Source organism: Bos indicus, chromosome 17, assembly GCF_029378745.1.
Source record: "Bos indicus isolate NIAB-ARS_2022 breed Sahiwal x Tharparkar chromosome 17, NIAB-ARS_B.indTharparkar_mat_pri_1.0, whole genome shotgun sequence".
NCBI lineage: Eukaryota > Metazoa > Chordata > Mammalia > Artiodactyla > Bovidae > Bos > Bos indicus.
In genome coordinates, this window is record NC_091776.1 from 29,266,751 (window position 1) to 29,286,127 (window position 19,377).

The window sequence follows — 19,377 nt, forward strand, 5'->3', positions numbered from 1 at the left end:
GCTGCAGTCCATGGGGGTTGCAAAGAGTCGGACACAACGAAGTGACTGAACAATAATAAAACCAACTAAGAGTTAGTCTGTTTTTTATTAGCATCATTCTCTGTAATTCTAAACAATGTCAATGATGAAACTGCCCTCCCTGAAAAAAAATTTTTTTTGGCCTAAATTTAAATTCTAAACAATTGCTGCAGTTACTGTTAACTTTGAATATATAAGTAAGCTTCAGATTTGCACATTTATTACATTTTCTTTAATAAACATTGTAGTCCATATAGAAATGGATTCAGAGGTCTTCCAATCACCCAGTTAGCCTTAGACTTAAGGGAGGACAAGACACATGGACTTGAGGGAGGAGGTAGATGGGTACCCACCCCCACTCCCAGGAGACAGTGAAGGACAGGGAAGCCCGGAGTGCTGCAGTCCATTGGGTCGCAGAGTCAGACATGACTAAGCTACTGATCAACAGGGTAAAGCAATGGGAGAGTCATCCCTATGAACGGAAACTCCAAGAGGAGAAGAGTAGGACAATTAAGGCAAGGAGTCTGGTCCCTGCCCACACCACGTATCTCTCGTTCTCGACATCAGGAGACCTCCCTGACTGCACACACGCAGATAGGTCCCTTGGAGGCCAAATGGGAGTTATGTCTAGGGATGGTCTACCCAGACACGTTTTCATTAAAATCCATCTTGGCTAAGAGATGCCTGTGCACACAGTGAAGGATCTTGAGAGATATCAAATAGGGACTGTGAACGAGGCAAGTTCACAATGATTGGCCAAAGGAAACCTGGAAGAAATGCCCCATAAAAGTAATTCAAACTGCCGCAAAGGTGCAAACTCAGCGACTCTCTCTCTCCCCCTGAGTCCGCCCATGAGTCTGTCAACAAGTACTGTACTTTTTCCCCTCTTAATACTTTACTTGCTTTACTACTTTCTGTCTTTCTGGTAATTGTTTTGAGCAAAGCAAAGAGCCAGGGCCCTTGGCACTGACCACTGATCTAGTGGCTAGGATATGGAGCTTTCACCGCCGCCACCCAGCCCCAATCTCTGGTTGGGAACCTAAGCCCTGTTCTAAGCTGTTGGAGGCTGAGGCCTTCTGAGATCAGACTCGGCTCCACATTTTCTGTGGTACTTCATATCCCTGTATTTAAAATTGTGATGTGTAATAAATGATAGTCCAACACCTTTAAAGATAAAGAAACAGAACTTCTTACTTCAGTTGTCAATCTGTGTGACCATTTGCTTTTATTTGTGCAGTGATTTTGTTAAATGCAGGTTTTAGTTCATACATGAAATATTTTTACTTTGAATGCTATTTTTAAAATAGAATTGCATTCTTTTTAAATTGCTAATCATTTCTGAACTAGCAGTAAATCAAGAGAATAAAATATTACATTGGTGATATAATTTAGTACTAATAGTTATAAGTAATTTTGGCAAAGTTGTAGTTTTATTAAGAATTACGCATTAGTTATTAAATATTTTTAATATAAAATACTATTAGATTATAACCAACAGATGAAAGTTCAAACTGTTGGAGAGAGATAAGCTATCAAAACAATCAAAGGTGCTGCTCTGATATTGCCAGAAGTTATCAAAAGGGTAATGTTCAAATTTTCCTTGAATTTTCTATCATTTACTCCAAGGATTGGACAGTCACTCTCATTTAGACATTTTATCTGATATTTGCTTTTGACTGTGTGGATCACAACAAACTGTGGAAAATCCTTCAAGAGATGGGAATACCAGATCACCTTACCTGCCTCCTGAGAAATCTGCATGCAGGTCAAGAAGCAGCAGCTAGAACCAGACACAGAACAATGGACTGGTTCCCTACTGGGAAAGGAGTACATCAAGGCTGAATGTTGTTGCCCTGCTTATTTAACTTATATGCAGAGCACATCATGCAAAATGCCAGGCTGGATGAAGCAGAATCTGGAATCAAGATTGCTGGGAGAAATATCAATAACCTCAGATATGCAGATGACACCACCCTTATGGCAGAAAGTGAAGAGGAACTGAAGGGCCTCTTGATGAAAGTGAAAGAGGAGAGGGAAAAAACTGGCTTAAAGCTCAACATTCAGAAAACTAAGATCATGGCATCCAGTCCCATCACTTCATGGCAAATAGATGGGGAAACAATGGAAACAGTGACAGACTTTATTTTCTTGGGCTCCAAAATCACTGCAGATAGGTGACTGCAGCCATGAAATTAAAAGACACTTACTCCTTGCAAGAAAAGCTATGACAAACCTAGATAGCATGTTACAAAGCAGAGACATTACTTCACTGACAAAGGTCCATCTTGTCAAAGCTATGGTTTTTCCAGTAGTTATGTATGGATGTGAGAGTTGGACCATAAAGAAAGCTGAGAGCCAAAGAATTGATGCTGAATTGATGATGAAGAATTGTGGTGTTGGAGAAGACTGTTGAGAGTCCCTTGGACTGCAAGGAGATCAAGCCAGTCACTCGTAAAGGAAATCAGTCCTAAATATTCATTGGAAGAACTGATGCTGAAGCTGAAGCTACAATACTTTGGCCATCTGATGTGAAGTTACTCATTGAAAAGACCCTGATGCTGGGGAAGATTGAAGGCAGGAGGAGAAGGGGAAAACAGAGGATGAGATGGTTGCATGGCATCACTGACTCAATGGACATGAGTTTGAGCAAGCAGAGAGCTGGGGATGGACAGGGAAGCCTGGTGTGCTGCAGGCCATGGGGTTGCAAAGAGTCGGACATGACTGAACGACAGAATTAAACTGATGATATTTGCTAAGAAGAAAAATTTCAACTTTTATGAAATATAAATGAAATCTATGATGAATTTTTCAAAAGAGAAGATATTTTAGTGTGAAATATGTGACTGTGGGTTTTCCAGGTGGCTCAGTGGTAAAGAATCCACCTGCCAATGCAGGAGACATGGATTTGATTCCTGGGTCAGGAAGATCCCTAGAGGAGGAAATGGCAACCCACTTCAGTATTCTTGCCCGGTAAATCCCATGGACAGAGGAGTCTGGCAGGCTACAGTCCATGGGGGTCACAAAGAGTCGGACACAACTGAGTGAGCACATGCACACATGTAACTGTGGAAACATTTGAAAACAATTAGAAATGATCCAAAAGAAACTAAGACCTGAAAGGTATTGCAATTTTTGGAATTTGTTGCAAAATGAGATTTTTACAAAACTCTGCAAAACTTTGTTTAACACTTTTCTTATTTATCTGCTGCTTCATGTGAAATTAAAATAAACCAAAAGTTTTCTTTGATTAACTATGAACAAAGAGAGACTAAGAAATCTGTTAAAATGCTTGTTAAACCTAAGTGTGTGAAGAAGATCAATTTTCATAAAATCTTTGACAGATTGGTGACTTTTGCAATAAAAACTCCCACAGGGTGCCAGAGCTGGAGAGAAGTAAAATGATGGAAGCTAAGAAGGATTTGTTGAAGACAAGGGAAGCCAAATCTGATGGTGATTTACATTTGGCAGTTGAAGACTACCAGGAAGGGAGATTTTGTTTTTTCCATTTTGGTGTGCTGTAACTTACTCTCATTAATATTTTTTGAAAATGGGGGAGGAAGAGTGAAGAATAAAACGCCTGTCGATAGAGGGCCAGTTTCCTAAGTGACTCTACATGTCATCCTCAGAGATGAAACGTGGCCTGGTGAAAGAACACAGACTTAGGAACTAGATACCAAAGCCTGAATCCCAACTCAGTCATTGGGATTGAGTTGGGATTACACTCAATCAATTACACTCATTACACGATTGAGTGTAACTTACGTGACAGTTATCAGAAAAGCAAGGAAAAGAAAGGGAAGCGTTGTCTTCTGTAAATGCAGGTAATAGCTGTTTTGTAAGAATATTATAAGGACTAAATGAAATGATGTTTGTAAAATGCTTAGTACCATACCTACTATATTATATAATAGATATGGAATCATAGTAATCTATATTAATAATAAAGGCATTTTTTAACTGGATTTGGAGGGTCTCTGCCTAAACTTCTGTTTCTAATGTTCTAAAGTTAGTACTGTTTTGTGCTAGTTTTGCTTAAAATATACATATATGTATATATTGGAGAAGGAAATGGTAATCCACTCCAGTATTCTTCCCTGGGAAATCGCATGGACAGAGGAGCCTGGTGGGCTACAGTTCATGGGGTCACATAAGAGTCTGACACGACTTAGTGACTAAAACAACAATGTGTGTGTGTGTGTGTGTGTGTGTGTGTGTGTGTTTAGAGAGAGAATAAAAACAGTACTCAATAAATAGTGGTATGCAAATACCTGAGTAACCAAACTTTTCATATTCCAATGACTGATGGCAAAACCAAGAACTTAGATAATCTCTTGTAGGTAACAGGAAGTCACCTCCACTTCACCTGTAATTCATATATTTTCACCAGCTCCTCTCCTAGTCTCCTCTTCATGACCACCAAGGAGAGCTAGAGGACCTCAGAGGAGGCTCAGAATAGTACTGCCTTGATTTTGGCAACATGCATATTGTTTCTTCAGCTAACTCAGCATGCTTGAGATCATTTTAACAGCATAGTGTTATCATGTGGTTTCAGTAGAAAAAGTCCCTATGTAAAAATAGCACCTTCTTCCTCAGCATGTCTGCTCCTTTAATGAAAATAAGACTTTAGCTTAGATTGAGCCAATGCAGCTATCAAGAAGTGAGCTAAAATCTCATCTGCTTCAAACACTGTTAGCTAAATTCACTAACCATGGTACTTACCACCATTGACAATAAGAAAGACAATGCAGTAAGATACACGAACAATACAGGATAATTCATGCCCAATACACAATACTTAAGTAGCATTTTCCTAGAATGAGCCCTCAGAGAATGCAGTCAATGAGAAGAGTTGCAATTGCTCTGCAAGAATATATGCAGCAATATAAACAAACCAAAAATGAGGGGAAAGAAATAAGTAACACTCTCAAATTCTTATAAAATCCAATTAAAAAAAAAAAGAGGTATATACTAATATAATTCAGGCCATATGGCAACCTAGTAGGTTGCTTCTTCTTGGAGAATGATGTTTCATTCATTCTACAAGCCTGCCGGCATTCTATCACACCGTGTTCTGTTTTGGCATTGGAAAAGTACGTGCATTATTGATATGAAAATAAAAGAACAAAGGTAGTTTTATTTTATACTTTTAAGGAAAGACAACTGTATTTAAAATGTAGGTTCAGAACCTATTATTAGGTCATCAGCAGCGTCTCATATCATCTTCAGAATCTGTTCCATTATCAAGTCATGACTTGATTAATTATATTTAGTATTCCCTCAGCATACACAATAGTATGGCTACAAACATATACTTCTACAACAGACCTATCCACAGGAACACCATCAAGGAATAGAGAACAGGAAATAACTGGAAGTATGTCCATCTTATGACCATCAGAAATTTCACTTTCAGGTCTTCCCTGGTGGCTCAGTGGTAAAGAATCCGCCTGTCAATGCAGGAGACATGGTTCGATCCCTGATCTGGGAAGATCCCACATGCCTTGGAGCAATTAAGCTGGTGCGCCACAACCACTGAGCCCATGCTCTGGAGCTGGGGAGGCGCAACTACTGAGCCCACGCTGCCTAGAGCCTGTGCTTCACAAGAGAAGCCACCGCACTGAGCAGCCCACACCGCAACTAGACAGTAGCCCACTTTTGCCACAACTGGAGGAAAACCCATGTAGCAACTGAGACACAGAACAGCCAAAAATAAATCAAGTAATTAAAAAAAAAAATTTTACTTTAAGTGAATGAAATTTACTCAGACAGAAGAAATGTTACCAGGAGCTTAATTTTGGGCCCTACAAGTCTCTAAGCACATTTATTAGGGGGAAAAAAGGAGAATTGCAATTTTATTTTATAATCCATTTCCCCAGAAACCAGATCTTTCTTTTAAGAGAAAAATGTATCTTTTTGGCAAACCCTAAGATACCTTTAGCAGAAACTCTTTGAAAGCAGTTTGTGGCTGTCAGATACCTCTTGTTTATTACAACAGAGATCTCCAGAGTCTCATTTCCTTTGGTGTTACTGCAGCCTTTACCTGGGTATCAGTAGCTGTCTGGGATGCTACCTGTGCAGATTCCATGTCTGCCTCTTTTTCTCCTATTTGAAAGTAATCCTAGAAGATGTTCACCCAGCCAGTTAAGAGGGACCACAGGACCTTGCGCAAAGTAGGCATTCAGCAGATGTTAGTCACACACTGCCTACCTCCTCCCTCCCAGTCCCTTTTATCTGAAGGAAAATTTAGAATCAACTGACTTACAGGCTGTAAGGGCATTATATAGCTCCCAGAACTATCTCCTTAGTTTGCAGCCAAAATAGATTTCAGGGGAAATATAGGTCAAACATTTGGGTGAAACTAGTCAGTGGGCCATTTGGTGGAAGATGGAGTCAAATTTAATAAAAGTTCAGGTACTGATGAAATCAAGTACCTAGAGGTTTGTAATGAAGCTGTGAATGTGAGTGAGTTTACTGAGAGGATGTAAGAAAGAGAAGGTAGATGAGGACAGAACCACATATATGGTCATGGGAGGAGGAACAGAGCTCTGAAAAGAAAATAGAAAAAGCAGCCAATGAGCTAGGGAGAAAATTAATATTTACTTGTAATAGAAACCATAAGAAGTGAATTCCAAAAAAGGAGGTTAACTGTGTTAAAAACTAAAAAACAGTCAAGGGTCTGCGAAGACGTCACTGATGACTGGGCAGTAGCTAGTTAACCTAGTTATAACCTCTGTCACTTCTTAGCTGCTACAGAAATCGGCTTTCAAGAATTAAGAAGTGAATCCAGGAGAAGGAAGTAAAGGAGATGAGAAAAGTTACTCTTGTAGGAGATTTCATGGTAGTAGGAAGAGCACTAGCTTAGCATGTCAGAGGGGTAGCAGAGCTGAAGTCTCCAAGAGGTGCACATGCTGCTGAGTCATGGCGTGAGTACCATGAACATGCTGCTGCTGCTGCTAAGTCGCTTCAGTCGTGTCCAACTCTGCTCGACCCCATAGACGGCAGCCCACCAGGCTACTGTCCCTGGGATTCTCCAGGCAAGAACACTGGAGTGGGTTGACATTTCCTTCTCCAATGCATGACAGTGAAAAGTGAAAGTGAAGTCGCTCAGTCGTGTCCAACTCTTAGCGACCCCATGGACTGCAGCCTACCAGGCTCCTCCGTCCATGGGATTTTCCAGGCAAGAGTACTGGAGTGGGGTGCCATTGCCTTCTCCGACCATGAACATGGTAGACTACAAAATGAGCATGAAATCCATCCTTGTATGTCTGGTGCTTCTCACTGTGACTTTGTAGTCTCTCCCATCAAGATAGAGCGTATTTCTCCCTGAAATTTGGATTTGACTGTAACTTGCTTCGGCCTCCAGGTCACTAGCAAACATGACACAGTAGAGACTTAAAAAGTGCTTGCATAATGAGGTTCACTTTCTCTTGTCCACCATGTAAACAAGCCTAGCTTATCTGCTGGATGACAAGAGATGACATGGAGAAAGGTCCCAGCTACTCCAGCCCTCACTGAACTGTCCCAGATTAGGAAAATTATCTAGTGAGCCACAGAATGGAGAGAGATAAGAAATGTCTTTTGTTGCAAGCTACTACACTTTGGGATGGTTTTTTACACAGCAGAAGCTATCTAATAGGATGAGATATCCCCCCACCTCACACACGCCATGCAGCTTGTGGGATATTAGTTACCTGGGATTGAACTGGGCCCTCAGTAGTGAAAGGACAGAGTCCTAACACTGAATCATCAGGAAATTCCTGAAATATTTTCCTTTTGTTCCTATTTTCTGGACTAACTTAATTCTGAACTAATAGTATGAGACCCAAGTGTTGAGTAATGTCATCTTAGAAAACAAAGGAAAATAAAACTTGTAACAATAATTTTCTATCTGGTGATAAGATTGCAAAAAATCAAAAGCATACAGAATATAGCTATGGATTTAGGTAGCATCAATGTAAAAGATGTCCAAGTATCAAGGAAACTCCCTGCCACCAAGTCTATGCGATTTATTTATGGCAGAAGCCCAGGTCATTTCTAAGTCTTTATATCATAACCTGCTGATAGAGAATTCTATAAAAATATGGTGCAGTTTTTAAAAGATCACTGATATGATTTCTGTAACAGCTATCAGTACACAAAAAGGTTACAGATAAAGTATTAGAGCACCACTGGTTAAAGCAGAAAGAATAGAAACCAGAACATATGTGGGACCTGGGGTTAAGAGTGGAAGCCAACATAGTGGTCATAGGCAGGAAAGACGAGCATCATTTCTGGGCCCAGGAAAGACTGCGGTAGAATCCTGCACATTTCACCAACCCCTGAGGAGGTCCGGTACTAGTGCTCAGGAATAAAGCTGATGTTCACGGAAACGACTCAGAACATTAAATGATGTTCAATATACTTGGTTTGGGCTTCCCAAGTGGCTCAGTGGGTAAAGAACCTGTCTGCAATGCAGGAGACACGTGAGATGTGGGTTTAATTTCCGCGTTGGGAAGATCCCTTGGAGGAGGGTATGGCAACCCACTCAAGTATTCTTGCCCGTCAAATCTCATGGACAGAGGAGCCCGGCAGCCCACAGCCCACAGGGTCGAAAAGAGTCGGACACGACTGAGCAACTAAGCACGCACACAAGCACGCACTCGGGCACATACTTGGTTTAATGAGGCCAAGAAGAATGGAATCTATTTTAATACAATTTCCATCATAGTAGCTAAATTTTTTAAAGTTTGCTACTTAAAGGGTCTAAGCTTCAGTTCAATGAAGCACTCACTTCTTTGTAACGTTTCATTTTCTGACAATACAGATCAGTGGTGTATTTATTTAGACATAGTCAGTTGGCATTTATTATAGAATGCTAAGACTGCAACACAATAATTATTTGCAGAGACAGAAAGGAAGCATTGTCCAGCAAGTGGAGAGCACAGCAGTACCTTATTAAAATTAGGAAATAAATATTGATTTTTTTTTTCATGGTTTCTTTTTCAAAAATATCTGTCAGCATTCTGTGGCCACCATTGTTTTTAATTCACATTTCTCTGTGGATGGATACTATTTAATATCATTATTCACTTTGCCTCTTCACTCGGCAGGTACTACAGTGACCCCTGGTTTTTGTTCACAGTTTCAGGTTTTTAGATCAGCCTCCATGAAGAGTCTCTCTTTAGCAAGCCTACATTTTTGACTCCCAGTCCTTCTCTATCTTTACTGTTGTTTCGTGAGTATGACATAATTACTGTCATCACAGTTCTCGTGACTAAAAATATTCATTGAGGACCAACATACCAGTTTTCACGTAGGAAGCAATTAGTGGTTCTGCAGTCCTTTGTCCCACCTTGTCTGTTACATCATTCAGCAGGTCTAATTCTGGAGCCAAATTCCCACTCCCAAGGCTACATGCACTCATCACTTTAATCAGTGGGTCTTTGACCTAAGCCGTAGGCTTTATAATGTTCTATCAGTGCTTTTACTATGTTCTCAAACTTCTCAATTATCTCAGTTTAGTTCAGTTCAGTTACTCAGTCATATCCAACTCTTTGTGAGCCCATGGACTGCAGCACGCCAAGCCTCCCTGTCCATCACCAACTCCCAGAGTTTACTCAAACTCCTGTCCATTGAGTCAGTGATGCCATCCAACTATCTCATCCTCTGTCATCTGCTTCTCCTGCCACCTTCAATCTTTCCCAGCATCAGGGTCTTCTCAAATGAGTCAGTTCGTTGCATCAGGTGGCCAATGTCCTGGGAGTTTCAGCTTCAGCATCAGTCCTTCCAATGAATATTCAGGACTAATTTCCTTTAGGAAATCAATTATATAACATGGGCTGCTACTGCTAAGTCACTTCAGTCATGTCCAACTCTGTGCGACCCCATAGACAGGAGCCCACCAGGCTCCCCCGTCCCTGGGATTCTCCAGGCAAGAACACTGGAGTGGGTTGCCATTTCCTTCTCCAATGCATGAAAGTGAAAAGTGAAAGTGAAAGTGAAGTCGTGTCCAACTCTGTGCGACCCCATGGACTGCCACCTACCAGCTTCCTCCGTCCATGGGATTTTCCAGGCAAGAGTACTGGAGTGGGGGTGCCATTGCCTTCTCCATAACATGGTCTAATACTCCACAAAACCAGTTCCACTGGTTTTTGACTTGGATGAAAGCGTTTCTAAATTCAGCGTTAAGTATTTTTAAAGTACAGACTTGGGTGTAAGATTTGAGTTCTAGTCTTAGTTCTAGAATAAGATTATTTTGAGCTGATTACTTTTGAGAAACTACAGGCAGAGGAGAAGCTCTGAAACAGAGTAGACGTTACCCTTTTAGAAGGGACGTTTATATTCATAAAGGAAGTCTCTATTTAAGCATCTCTGTACCAGAAAGAGGATGACTCCAAATCAGAAGAAACTCTTTGTCAGTGGAGATGGCACAGACTTAAATCTGCATAGCAAACCTTACCCTTGTTTACTGAGCCTTTTCTGGTAACCTCTCATAAGTGGCTTCCCCATCCTTCCCACAGCTTCCCTGGTGGCTCAGCTGTAAAGAACCCACCTGTAATGTAGGAGATGCAAGAGACACTGCTTCAATCCCTGGGTCAGGAAGATCCCCTGGATGAGGGCATGACAACCCACTCCAGTATTGCCTGGAAAATCCCATGGACAGAGGGGCCTGGTGGCTACAGTCCATAGGGTTGCAAAGAGTCAGACACAACTGAAGGGACTTAGCATGCATGCATCACCACCCTTCCCAATCTTCTTTTTGTCTTTAGGGGAAGACAGGATATAAACTGGTAACTTGGGTCATCTCAGGGACTTACACAGTTACTTTGAGTGGGTTTTCTCTACAGAGCTGCCTGCCTACAAGACAAGCTGGCCCTCTGTTCCAGCATCCACATGGTATTCCATGTGGTCTGGAGGACCACATAGTGAGAAGTTAGCCGGCCACCCTACCTTCTGCCTGGGCGTGTGCTCTGCAGATCCAGTATGTTCCTCCCATAAGTCCCAAGGTTCAGACTTGAGGCAAAGGAGTAGAAGGCCTGATTTCAGTTGTAGTCCTATTCTCCTAGTCTAGCCTTTTTCAGCAAGAAAGCAGATACTTAGATTTTAATGGACTCTGTGACTATTTGTTATTTGGCATATCAGAGATCTTAATAGCACCCTACTAGTGGGAACAGAATTGAGTATAAATTTATGTCTTCTATTTCTTCTCATTAGTACATAGTTATTATGGGAATATGTTAAGAGGAGAACCTTATACCATGAAGTACCTGCAGTGCAACCTTTTTCATTTTATAGACAAATAAAATGAGGTTCAGAGGGACTGATCACCCAAGCTTACATGCGTAGACAGTTGCTTAGAATCCAGTTGTCCTGACTTCTGGCCCAGTACACTATTACTCTTAGCAAAGCATAGTTTAAAGCAGGTCTCAGCTTGTGGGCAAAATTCTCTGGAACCTCACACTAAGTTCTGACTCTTATCTCCTAGGTTTCTATCCTATGACCAGTTTGGATCCAATTATTGCAAGCTTCTGGTCCTCTTACCCACCTGTTTATGAAGGGCTGTGTGCATCCTAAATACGGGTATCTCCCAATACATCTCTAGATTGCAAGAGAATGAAGAGTCACAGATGCAATTACTGAGTCTTTTGAATCAAAATCACCTAATTTGGAAGTAAGGCATATACGGTCAATTCTAACATCCCAGGAACTTTATAGTATCAACACTTTTTCCATGGCTAAGCTCTGTGGAATTGTCTTACTCTTCCTTTTTTTTAAATATTCAATGTGCTAACTTTAGAGCCCACTAGAATGATCAAAGTACTATAGCAATGATATTCCACATCAGTATATAATTGTGTGTAATGACAAAATTAGGCAGAATTCTTATGAGAAATATTTACATATAACACATATACACCAGGTGATGGATATGACTATATGTGAATTTCCCAGCTATATACTATGCTAAGCCACTTCAGTCGTGTCCGACTCTGTGCGACCCCATAGACGGCAACCCACCAGGCTCCCCCATCCCTGGGATTCTCCAGGCAAGAACACTGGAGTGGGTTGCCATTTCCTTCTCCAATGCATGAAAGTGAAAAGTCAAAGTGAAGTCGCTCAGTCATGTCTGACTCTTAGCGACCCCATGGATTGCAGCCTAACAGGCTCCTCCATCCATGGGATTTTCCAAGCAAGAGTTACTGGAGTGGGGTGCCATTGCCTTCTCCAAGCTATATACTACAAGTCCCAAATCATGCATTTTCCGATCATCCCAACAAAGGCAGAGGGGATAGAGACCTTGGGCAACGCATGGCCTCTACAAATTACAGTTGTATTTCCACTTCCAACTCGTGACAATGTGTTCAATGCCAGCTTACTGGGTGGCATCAAAGCACTGGTCCCTTGCTGCATAAAGGTAGAGAAGCCCCATGAACCGAGCAGGATCAGTGACTGGTCTCTGTAGGGCCCAGGTGATGCTGACTCTCAGACTGCACATATAACTGTGTGTGTGTGTATTTGGTAGTGGAGGAGAATGGGTAACTTGGCAGTACAGCATGAAAGGCTTCTCTGAACTTCCCCTTATGCCCTGGCTTCCTGGAAGCCAGCCACCTTCCAAAGAGAAACAGCTACTGCGGTCACAGTGCAGAGAAACACCAGGGCAGAACCTCTAGTCTACTAACCTGAATGGCTGATGCTTTAAATGTCCTAATGAGAGATTAATAGGGATGGTGTTTTTTGGAAATATTCATCCTTTTTTTTGGTAATCTCCTTTTTCGCCATTATCATTCCCAGCAGTGTAAGCAGAGGACCAGACAAAATCTACCTTTTGTGGAGGAGTTATGAACTTAGAAAAGCCACTACCCAATAGTGAGGGGAAGGGGAAAACTGTTCTGTCTTGGAGATGATGAGAATCAAGCAGTTAGCCATTTGTTCTCTGATTAGACCTCTGTTGTAACATTCTGGAGGAAAGAGCAATGAGATAGATTTCAAGAGAAATCCAAAGGTAGAGAGAGTCCGTGCCCCTCTCCTCAGATCAGAAAATGCCCTAATGGTATAATTCATCAGCAGGCACATTTTATCTCCAACTCCAGCTCCCAGTAGACAGCACCATGTGAGGTACTCCCCTGTGGCCAAGAAGCTTCAGCAGAGTGGTGGTGATGGCCCAGTACAGTATGCTGCAACTATAAAGATTCCTAGTGTTGCAACTAAGACCCAGCACAGCCAAATGAATATTAAAATGAAAGAAACCAGCAAGGATCCAGAGGAGAGAGAACCCTTGTGTCTGAGACTCTCTATCTCCTCCCCCGATACGGGTGTGTGCCATTTTTGGAAGGAACAACAAGAGAAAGAGAGAAACAAGTTGGAAAGGGTGGTGTGGTAGACAGGGAAGGGAATTAAGAAGGCAGATGGAATTAAAGTTGCTATATGAGAAACGCTAGGCTGGAAGAAGCACAAGCTGGAATCAAGATTGCCGGGAGAAATATCAATAACTTCATATATGCAGATGACACCACCCTTATGGCAGAAAGTGAAGGAGAACTAAAAAGCCCCTTGATGAAAGTGAAAGAGGAGAGTGAAAAAATTGGCTTAAAGCTCAACATTCAGAAAACTAAGATCATGGCATCTGGTCCCATCACTTCATGGGAAATACATGGGGAAACAGTGGAAATAGCGTCAGACTTTATTTTTTGGGCTTCAAAATCACTGCAGATGGTGATTGCAGCCATGAAATTAAAAGACGCTTACTCCTTGGAAGGAAAGTTATGACCAACCTAGATAGTATATTGAAAAGCAGAGATATTACTTTGCCAATAAAGGTCTGTCTAGTCAAGGTTATGGTTTTTCCAGTGGTCATGTATGGATGTGAGAGTTGGACTGTGAAGAAAGCTGAGTGCCAAAGAATTGATGCTTTTGAACTGTAGTGTTGGAAAAGACTCTTGAGAGTCCCTTGGACTGCAAGGAGATCCAACCAGTCCATCCTAAAGGAGATCAGTCCTGGGATTTCTTTGGAAGGAATGATGCTAAAGCTGAAACTCCAGTACTTTGGCCACCTCATGAGAAGAGTTGACTCATTGGAAAAGACTCTGACGCTGGGAGGGATTGGGGGCAGGAGGAGAAGGGGCCGACAGAGGCTGAGATGGCTGGATGGCATCACCGACTCGATGGATGTGAGTTTGAGTGAACTCTGGGAGTTGATGATGGACAGGGAGGCCTGGTGTGCTGTGATTCATGGGGTCGCAAAGAGTTGGACACGACTGAGCGACTGAACTGAACTGAATCAACTGACCTTAAAGTAGAGAGATTATCCTGGATTGGTGGTTTAGTCGCTTACTTGAGTCCAACTCTTGTGACCTCGTGCCAGGCTCTGGCCAGGCTCCTCTATACATGAGATTCTCCAAGCAAGAATACTGGAGGGGGTCGCTATTTACTTCTCCAGGGGATCTTCCCAACCCAGGTCTCCTGTATTGCAGGAGGATACTTTACTGACTGAGCCACCAGGGAAGCCCTCATGTAATGTAAGAATCCTTAAATGTGGAATAAAGAGAGGAGTCAGGGCAGAAGGAAGAGATGGAAGAATTTCGCCTGCTGATGCTGGCTTTGAGAATGGAAGAAAAGGGCCATAATCCAAGCAATATGGAAAAGGGAAAGTAAAGAATTGTCCCCTAGAGGACCCAGAAAGGAACCAGCCCTGTCAACACTTTAATTGTAGCCTAATGACACCCATTTCAGACTTCTGAGTTGTAAGATAATAGATCTGTACTGTTTTAAGCCACTAGAGTTACGTTAATTTTTTCAGCAGCAACAGAAAACTAATGAAGGTAGCAAATTGTAGTGACTGAATAATTATTCAAAATAAGACTATCTGAAACTAGAAGAGACTAAAATGGCTTTAAATGGCAATTTTAAGTTGGTTTTGTTTTTTTCCCCATAGCACCTAGTGTGGGGAAAGCTAGTGAAGTAAGATTAGATCTTTTCTAGAAATCAAAAAAGCTACCTTTTGTTTTTCACAGTTCTGAGTACAGCAAGTTAAATTTGAGACCTTGTTGCAACTTTTGTTCTGAGCCTTGATTTTCTGTTGAAACCAACTCCCCTTGGAAGAATCACACATTAAACTTTTCAACATAAATAAGTTTATCGGATTGCTTCTGAAAACAGGAGCTGAGTAAAGGGAGAATAAAGGAAGTAGAGTCAAGGCTTGAGCTCTGAGATTCTTGCAGGGGGACGTGCTGAGGCCAGGCGGGTCCTGTCTCAGGGTGGGGTGGACACCACCCCCTCCCCACCCGCGTCCCCAACACCTAGCTGTCCTTGAGCAGAACAGTCACCACTCCCCCTGGACATTGCTCTCTTGGGACCAGTCTCAGAGGGGCTGTAAACTCTGCATTGTGTGGCACTGAGCACAGGTAGGAGTTCATTATGCCCAACAGTGAGACCAATCACTTCATGCTATTTAGGGTTTTCACATCTTCATTGCTTCTTTCCGCTGCATTTTAGATACTCGTGGTTTCAGCTCTGCGCTTGGAATCCCACACTTCATTACTCGTCTCTGACCCTCCAAAGTAAAGACTTTGTGAATCAAAAGCTATGTTATTTTTAATTTTTAAAATAACCTTTCTGTCACCCTCACCATTGATTAGTATTCTCTCTTCTCAAAATGAGTCTTAACAGTATAATACTAGCAAAAACATTGAGTAAGAAATGGTAAAATGCCACATTCTAAGCATGCCCCAACACCACTGTAATGACTGCCCTTTGTTGTTTCAAAGACACACAAATGTGTGGCGGTACTTTAAGGGCAACTACACACATACCACGGATGATCTGAAGTTCACCCTCAATTTAGCAGCAGTTTTTATTTAGAATAGGGAGTGGGGAATAATGCAGCATCAGAGGAGGGAGGCAAATGAGAATCTAATGCCAAAGTCACTGGGAGGCATTGGGATCTGAGCTTCAGTCTAAGTGGGTTCAAAGTCACTGCAATACTCTGACTCTCAGAGGTTACTTACCCTCTCTGTACCTCTATGTCTACAAAAGAAAAAATATTAGGGTGGAAATAATAGTGCCTGTTTCATAAAGTTAATGTGTGACCAAATAATTCATATAAAGCTCTTAGTTCAAGCTAGGCAATAAACGCTTGATGAATACTAGTGATTTTAATACAGAACCCAGAAGTTGAGAAATCAACACTTTTGCCAGACCACAAATATGTTTCTCATTTATGGTCCATATTTACTATACATCAAGGTAAAAGTCTAGTTCACTGTGATGCCCTCCTCACGTGAGGCTGCTGTCCAGTTCCACACATACCTGGAGTGCCTGAAACATCTGAGAAGACTGATGCTGTTTCCAGGTTCCCTTATCAGCGCTCCATTCTGTTTCCTAATCCCTGCCCTTCTCCATGTGGTTCCAATATCAAAATATTTAGTCCATCTGTCCCAGAGGGGTTTGGACTTTCTCTTCATTTGTGCTTCTTGAAATAATATGCTCCTGAGGCACAGACTGTTCCTTCATCACTAAAAAAGGTCAAGCATTTATTAGTCTGTGTATAAACATGACAACAAAGGAGCCCTTGTAAAAATGGAATGTTCAGCTTGGATAGAACACAGAGGAGTTCCTCTTGGATCTGGCAAATTCCCTTGGATTTCATCTCTTTTAAATACACCACGTTAATGTCACTGTTTCTTTCTGGCGTCTCAAGCCTTACTTCTAAATCTACATGAACCCTTTGAGGTGCAAGTTTCTCATTTATACAGTTTGTAAGTGCAGTTTCTTTTTCAATTCAAACACATTAACAGTTTCTTCTGATAAAGCAATCCTCCTACTATGAATGAGAGGTGTGCTCTCCTGCGTGTCACACAACCGCCTGTCACAAAGAAGGGAATTGACTTTGCTTTGCTCACCAGCAAGCATTTCATACAAACATTATTCCCACTCTTCTGGGCAGCAACCCATGGAAGCCAGATCTCTGATTTATTAACATCTTCCTCTTTAGTTGTCCTCTTCCGATGACCTTGATCCAAAACACAACTCTCCTTCTATCACCTTGGTCTTCACGTTCATCATGGCAGCCAACCACCAGCTACAAATACAGGGAGCCTATTCCCTTTCTTGATACCTGATCCTTTCAGATTAATCTCTCTTGATAAAACACAGCCTTTGATCCAGTGCTATGCATAATCTAGCTTTAAATCTAGCTTTTCCAATTTCCACGTTGTTGGTGCTGTTCTTTAAAGAAGATTCTTTTGGTTTCCTTCTTTGAGGAATGAAGAAGAAGAGATGACTTCCATACTGAGACATTTTCTAGCCAGCCTCAGGTAAATCCTATCTTGGAGAATGGTGACCATGTTTCATGTCCCTTTAAGGCTAACAAGAGTAAAAAATATCCATCTCTAAAAAAAAAAAAAAATGAAAAAAACTCCACTGATTGGAGAAACCAGATTTTATGTTCCTAGTGAGGTGTGCAGGTATCAAAGGCTCATTAAAAGCAGTGTGATCACTGCATTCCCTTCTCTGCTAAGACTGCCTCAGTATGAGAACAGAGTTGTTGCTCTTCTCTTTCTTTTCTCTCCTCCCCTTCTCTTCCCCCTCCAGTTCTCTTTTCCCCTTATCCTCTTCCTCTCTCTTTTCATCTTTCTTTCCACCCCACAACCCCCATTTTTGTCCAAAGCTGCCTAGGGAGGCTTGGAAAAGAATCTAAAGTGCATTGGCTCAATAAACACTTATTTTACTGCTATGATTTTCTCTGGTGTATGGCAGGAAGTCACATGACAGTCCTTTTTCAACTTAATGTCAACTTGCATTATTTTGTAACTATATAAGTGAATGTCAGCCCTAAAATTCAGCGGGCTTATCCTTCTCACAGGAAGTACAGAGTACATTTCATTCAAATAAATGAAACAACATCTGCTTTCATGGGCTGGCCCCAACTTACTTTTCTAGTTTCTTCTTTTACCATACTCCACTCCCCGCTCCCCGCCACCTGCCTCCTTCATACAGTGCTATTAGTACACCATATTACTCCCTCTTCTCTGAGGTTAGAGCAATTTATGAGCTCCAACTAGGTGAAGAGATGAATGAAATAAGCTGTGCAATTACAACTTGTGCCTTTGCTCATACTTTTCCCTGTTTTTGGAAAACTACCCTTCCCACTATCCCATTTTTAGTGGGGAAATTTCTACTCATTTTCCAAGGCCCAGCTTGCTGCTGTCTCTGCTTGATGTTTTAACTCAATATCACTGTCTTCCTCCTCCTTACATTCACAGTTTTTTAATTCTTAAATGTCACACTCACTTTGTCTTTGTTCACTTACTTGTCTTCCTCTCCCCTTACAAGTTCTTCATGGTACGGCATGTCTTGTTCATCTCTGTATCCCCCAAACTTAGCACTGCTAAGTGGGACAATTCCTATCCCATTCTTTGTGACGCCATGGACTGCAGCACGCCAGGCTCCTCTGTCCTCCACGATCTCTCAGAGCTTGCTCAAATTCATGTCCGTTGAGTCGATGGTGCTATCTAACCATCTCATCATCTGCTGCTCCCATTTCCTTTTGCCTTCAATCCTTCCCAGCATCAGGGTCTTTTCCAGTAAGTCAGCTCTTTGCATCAGGTGAACAAGAACTCTAAAACACATGCCCCCTACATGATGAAGTCGTATTAACATCTTACTGTGGGGTTGCTGTGGAAAGCTTCTCAAGGAAAACCTATGAGGGCATGAAGAAAATTACCCATCACTGCTGAGCCTTCAGGAGCATTTACAGCAAAAGATGCCTTCAGATGAACATTCTAATTTATTACTATTGAAAGAGTCAATTCCTAGGTAGGTTGATAAGTCCAGGGTCCCTGAGGAGGAGAAAGGGGTCTGGGGCTCTCAAAGAGAAGAAAAGGACAAACTTTTTTTCTACGTTGCTTTGTCTTAGTCAATGTAACAATGTATCCTGCTCAAGGACATGTTTCTCCTTAACAAAACCTTCTGACTTATCTTGTTATCTTAAGACTGTATGTTGTGGGAGTGGGTCTGATATGACTTTTTTGCCCTTCTAATCTTGTTAATTTAAGATGTATGTGTGTTGTGGGAGTGGGTCTGGTAAAAGTACATAATGCCTTGATAAACTAGTGAGTGGGGCACTCTCCGTCCCCTTCTGCTGTCTGTGTCAGAAGCTTTCTCTGTCCCTTTCTCACTTTAATAAAACTGCTACACGAAAGCTCTTGAGTGATCAAGCCTGGTCCCTGGTCCCAAAGCTAAATCTTCTTCAGAGATCATGAACCCAACATCGTTCACCGTAAGCTATCACTATGATACTGATTATCACAGTTTAATTTATATTAATTTGGATTTACCTTATTTATATTAAAAGAATGCATGGCCTTCTTCCTTAAATTGTTT

General features: G+C 41.7%; 1 pseudogene; it reads right to left on the reverse strand.

Annotated features, from left to right (window-relative positions):
* Nucleotides 1-18,345, reverse strand: part of LOC109570875 (vesicle transport protein SFT2A pseudogene) — an 80,404-nt pseudogene extending 62,059 nt beyond the window's left edge.
* Between the last annotated feature and the right edge of the window lie 1,032 nt (nt 18,346-19,377).